Below are 6,389 nucleotides of genomic sequence, written 5' to 3' on the forward strand. Positions count from 1 at the left end.
TCACAATGAAATCTGAGAGAGAGAATACCACAGGGGTTCTAAAAGGCAGTTCTTCATCTTTGGAAAGCACAGATACAGAACATTGTTAGCACCTCAGAACATTCTACTGGAAGCACTGTTATAAAGCAAAGGGCAGGAATAACTATTTGATGCCTTAAGTGGTAGGAGGCCCCTAGAGAGCTATGACTGCCAGAGTGACCACAAAACTCTTGTGTGTGTGTGTGAGCAAGTGAGAACACCAGTGGTATTAAATGAGAAAGGAAGAAACAAGCAAAAATCAGTACATGTTTTCTGTTCCCAGAAAGTTCAAATACAGGTCTGTTATGGTTGTCACTGAAAGAATAAGCCTGACCATATAGTTCAATCAAAGTGATTGAGGGTTTGTTCTTTTCATTTTAGTTTGGGTTGATTTGTTCTGGTACTATTTTTTTTCTTCTTAAAAGCAGATTTTATTTTTTTTCCATTTATTTTTATTAGTTTGAGGCTAATTACAATATTGTAGTGTTTTTTGCCATACATTGACATGAATCAGCCATGGGATTTACATGTATTCCCCATCCCAATCCCCCCTCCCACCTCCCTCTCTACCTGCTCCCTCTGGGTCTTCCCGGTGCACCAGGCCCGAGCACTTCTCTCATGCATCCAACCTGGGCTGGTGATCTGTTTCACCCTAGATAATATGCATGTTTTGATGCTGGTCTCTTGAAACATCCCACCCTCACCTTCTCCCACAGAGTCCAAAAGTCTGTTCTGCACATCTGTGTCTCTTTTTCTGTTTTGCATATAGGGTTATCATTACCATCTTTCTAAATTCCATATATATGTGTTAGTATACTGTATTGGTCTTTATCTTTCTGGCTTACTTCACTCTGTATAATGGGCTCCAGTTTCATCCATCTCATTAGAACTCATTCAAATGAATTATTTTTAATGGCTGAGTAATATTCCATGGTGTATATGTACCACAGCTTCCTTATCCATTCATCTGCTGATGGGCATCTAGGTTGCTTCCATGTCCTGGCTATTATAAACAGTGCTGCAATGAACATTGGGGTGCACATGTCTCTTTCAGATCTGGTTTCCTCAGTGTGTATGCCCAGAAGTGGTATTGCTGGGTCATATGGCAGTTCTATTTCCAGTTTTTCAAGAAATCTCCACACTGTTCTCCATAGTGGCTGTACTAGTTTGCATTCCCACCAACAGTGTAAGAGGGTTCTCTTTTCTCCACACCCTCTCCAGCATTTATTGCTTGTAGACTTTTGGATAGCAGCCATCCTGACTGGCGTGTAATGGTACCTCATTGTGGTTTTGATTTGCATTTCTCTGATAATTAAGTGATGTTGAGCATTTTTCATGTGTTTGTTAGCCATCTGTATGTCTTCTTTGGAGAAATGTCTGTTTAGTTTTTTGGCCCATTTTTTGATTGGGTCATTTATTTTTCTGGAGTTGAGCTGCAGGAGTTGCTTGTATATTTTTGAGATTAATCCTTTGTCTGTTTCTTCATTTGCTATTATTTTCTCCCAATCTGAGGGCTGTCTTTTCACCTTACTTATAGTTTCCTTTGTTGTGCAAAAGCTTTTAAGTTTCATTAGGTCCCATTTGTTCATTTTTGCTTTTATTTCCAATATTCTGGGAGGTGGATCATAGAGGATCCTGCTGTGATTTATGTCGGAGAGTGTTTTACCTATGTTCTCCTCTAGGAGTTTTATAGTTTCTGGTCTTACATTTAGATCTTTAATCCATTTTAAGTTTATTTTTGTGTATGGTGTTAGAAAGTATTCTAGTTTCATTCTTTTACCAGTGGTTCATTCTTTTACAACTTTAACAAGTGGTGCTGGGAAAACTGTTCTGGTACTTTTAATTAGAGTTATCTTCTGGACTTTCTGGTAAAATCTTACTGATTTTAGTCTCATTTAGATCCAATCCCTAATCTGTATGGATCCATTGCATTCATGTCAAGGCAATAACAAAATAATCATTATTTGTGATTTTTTCCTTCTGGTCCAGACTCTTATAGGCTTCACGGATGTGGAGGATGACGATTTTTTTTAATAGGCATTAAGTACTAATTAAAAAGTAAAGCTCTATAGTTATACTATCTATACTACTTAAGGAGATACACACATTTTGATACTGAAGAGATATTTTCTTGCATTGTTTTCTGTATGAAGCTTGTGATATACCTCCCTCAAAATACAGTCTCCTCATGGGTAAAGATAATGTGGTTCAGTTGTTTGCAGTAAGTCCTTGTGGAATTAAAGGGTGACTGCCTGTGTAGATGACAGCCACTACTATTGTCTTCCCTTGCACCCTTCCCTAATGCCTCCATTGACCAGCAAGAAAATCCATTTAGGGGTGGAAGGGAAGCTCAAGAGGGAAGGAGGGCTTATATGTATACATGTAGCTGATTCACTTTGTTGTACAGAAGAAACTAACACAACATGGTAAAGCAATTATATTCCAATAAGAAAATAAATCCATTTTAGATGGTTCAACTGATGTTTTGAATTAATTAAGACATTAGTTTCTGTTTTCATTCTTTTATTCAAAAAATGGAGCAACTACCATCTTTCAGGCAGTATTAGCAGATTTTGTGGAGTTTGTGAGATTGTATTAGGCACTACCTTTCCTGGAGGTGTTTATAATCCAATGGAATAACTATTTTAAGAAAGAGAAAAATGAAAATCACTGATAGAGAGGTATAAGCAAAGTGCTATGAAAAGTCAGAGGAGGAAAACGCCTCTGGGGCTAGGGAACTGGGAGGGTAGGTGACATTTATTGAGTGGCAACCTAGTATAGGGCTTCCTAGGTGGCACTAGTGGTAAAGAACCGACCTGCCAGTGCAGGAGACATAAGTGACTTCAGTTTGATCTCTGGGTTGGGCAGATCCTCTGGAGGAGGGCATGACAACCCACTCAAGTATTCTTGCCTGGAGAATCCCATGGACAGAGGAGCCTGGCAGTCTACAGTCTGTGGGTTCACAAAGAGATGGACATGACTGAAGCAACTTAGTATATGCCAGATTTTTAACCTATATATCTCTGTGTTATACTCTGCCATGTCTGAAAAGCACATTTTGTTGTAGAAATCATACATTTTCAGTAGTAGCTAAATATGAATATCTGTGTTCCTAGAATGGTATATATAATTTCTTGACTTTGTAGAAATAATACCCATGGAAAGTCAGCCTCTAATTAGCACAAGGGAGTATCTTCCCTCTTCCCATGTCCACCCTCTGCCCTCTTCCCAGAGTCCTGGTTCCATCATGCTAGTGGCCCATATGGTGGAAGCCTCTGAGACTATCCTTCTTGGATCCATGCTGGTTCTTTTAGACTTCCACAGAAATAAAGTCTTGGATTTTTGATGTGGAAGCAGTACAAAGGCAAAATTCTTTCTTGTTAATACTGATAGTTAATACTGATAGGACAAATTCAAGTGCAAGTGTTTCTGTTGTTGTTGTTGTCGTAGTTGCTTGTGTCTTTGTTTTTTGCTTGAGCATATTACACAAAACAAGTCATTTGCAGATTAAAGTCATAACAGTGAGTGGTTCAGTTTGAGAAAGGGAATAAGATATGGAAGCTAGACGTGGGACCTAACACAAGAGAAGTTGTTAGAAAGAAATTAGGATCGGGAGGGTCTCAAATGCTAAGTAATTGGTTAGAATTTATTTGGTAGAAGAAAAGCTAAACCATCATTTAATGTTACTTCAGCTGTTTAAAAATGATAAATATTGCTTGCTGTCTCTTTTTATGAGTGGATATCATGTTGACAGACAAATGTCATCTAGCTAAGTGGTAAAGCTGCCTACTTGGTTCATTCAGTTACCATTAGGCATGAACTGGTTCGAGTATGACAATGGGAGGAGGAAGATACAAAAAAACCTTTAATTAATTAATTACCTCATATCAGAATTCATAGATTAATTAGGGAATAGATTGTAGTCACACAACATGACTGAAGAACACTGTAGCAGAAAATACCACTCAAATCTTAATAGTCATTCTACCTTTTACCTTCTTAAGGACCCCAATTTTGTTGTTGACAGTAACTTGCTTTCTCAAACTCACTTTCAGCTATAGTGGTTGTGTGATAATTTCTTCCCAAATAGCAGAGAGGCTGAGGTTAGGCACTACCTGTTCCTGCTTTTCTCCTCTTTTTGATCATTAATAGAATGCAGACATTTTTTGGCTGGAGGTGGAGCAGCCATTCTGGGACCAGGAAATGACAAACACACAGATGAAAATCAAATATCAAAAATAAAGTGTAAGGATATCATGAACCTGGAGTGCTGATGACTTTGTGAAGGAGCTGTCCCTTCCCTGAACTGCCTACCTCTGATGTTTTTGTTCTGTGAGAAGAAAAAACCTCACCCATTTGTTTCAGCCACTGAATTTGGGTTTTCTGTTACTTCGTATTGTTGTTTAGTTACTAAGTCATGTCCATCTCTTTTGCGACCCCATGGACTGTAGCCCATGGTATTTTCTAGACAAGAATACAAGAATGGGTTGCCATTTCATCCTCCAAAGGGTCTCCCCAACCCAGGGATTGAACCCAAGTCTCCTGCATTGCAGGAGGATTCTTTACCAGTGAGCCACTTTGCTGTTACTACTCAAAGCCAAATGCAAACACAAGTGATATAGTATTCATGCAGTCAACTGTCCCAAAGTGTGAATGAATATGTAATGCTCACAGCCTAAGAGACTTAATGGAAGAGTTTTTAAGCTTACATGGAAGCTTTGAAGGATTAAAGGAACAATTTCAGATGTTTGATAGCAAATGCTAATGTGGAGTTGTAGTATAAAATTACATTCATGAGAGGACAATGTTTTAAAGAAACCCAGTTGTGGAATACATTCATATTTGTGTTATGTGAAGTGGGTGTAGTTGTGTAAAAAGGTGCCAGTGGTGTACAGGGGACATCAGATATCACAGGGCCCAAACAGTAACTAAGAAAAAATCCTCCAAAGTAATTGGCCCAAAAAGAGGTTGCAGGGGAGTGGCCTGGCCAGAATGCAAAGCTGCTTTCCTGGTATCCTCATCCTCATTTACTCTTATACATGAATCTATAATGTATCTCAAGCCTAAATGAGCGCAGTTCTTTTCCATTAATAAGTTCTTTAAAATCAATAATGTTTTCTTTAAGGGAAAGCTTTCACTGTTACTAATTTGTATCTCATTAACTGTTCACTTTAGTTTCCAGGGTTTCATCTAAGCTCCTTCTATCATTTAGATTTTAAGCTATAGACTATATGCAATTTATTGAAATACCCCCAGATAGACAGGAAGAAATATTTGAAACCCATAAGTAAATGTTAATTTTTAGAGTGTTGCAAGCCTTTGAATGATGAGGTTTATCTTTATAGGTCACTTAAAGTATGCCAAGTGAAATGACCAATGATACTGTAAGTTATAGAGAGAAAGAGAAAATTAGAGAGAAAGAGATTGAGAAAGGAGAGATAATTTTCCCATCTCAAGTTTGTAAGTCAAGATAAATTAGGTTACAGTTTTTATGTAGAGTACCTAAGGCAAGCTAGTATATCTCAAAGAAAGGAAACCTGAGATCTCATCATTCTGGATGTCATATTTCAGGATATCTGGGTTTAAATAGGGCCCCAAAATGACATTAGAAAGGGTTATATAGCCTAACATGAGCTGTCATAGATATTAAACATTCTGTACAGTTTTCCCCCAAAAGTAGTTGGTTGAAACTATAACAAGAGTACCCTATTATTTTCCTTGCATAAAATTAACACATCACAACCAATGGTTATTTTCAGTTATGTGGCATCAGATGAGTCTTAAAAGAGATTAGAACAAGATCTGTGGTAGCTTTGTAGAAATCCGGCAATTGACAGTTTGACACAGCGTGGTTTCAGATTATGTCAAATCCTACAAAAGCATGTGTGGCCTGCTTGGAAGGAGGGATTCTTTTCAATTCCATCTTGTTGGAAATATTTGCCATGAAGTAACAATAATGCCTTTAATATGCAAATGATTATAATTGCATTTATTACACTGTCAAATGTAAGCTCAAATTCTAGTTCTTTATTTTACAACACAGCACATCAGACATAATAAGAGAAATGACTGCTTTCATCATTGAGTTCATAAGAGGAAGAACAAATTCTCTTTTCCCTGAAGTTGCTTGCTTTATCTCTCAGATGTGTTCTTTCCTGCTAACCTCAGGGGGAAAAAGAGAAAGAAGAAGAATTGAGCTCATCACTGAAGGATTTTGACATTCAGATTTCTCCTTAGTCTTCATCTATACCCCAGTGGTCCTGTACAGGCACTACACTTTTGCTAAGACAAATAGCATATTTGAAGGGAACTTTGCTGTATAGCACTCATGTAACTACGTTTATTCTTATCTACTAGTTGATCTTAGGCTT

This window comes from Dama dama, chromosome X (assembly GCF_033118175.1).
Source record: "Dama dama isolate Ldn47 chromosome X, ASM3311817v1, whole genome shotgun sequence".
Taxonomy (NCBI): domain Eukaryota; kingdom Metazoa; phylum Chordata; class Mammalia; order Artiodactyla; family Cervidae; genus Dama; species Dama dama.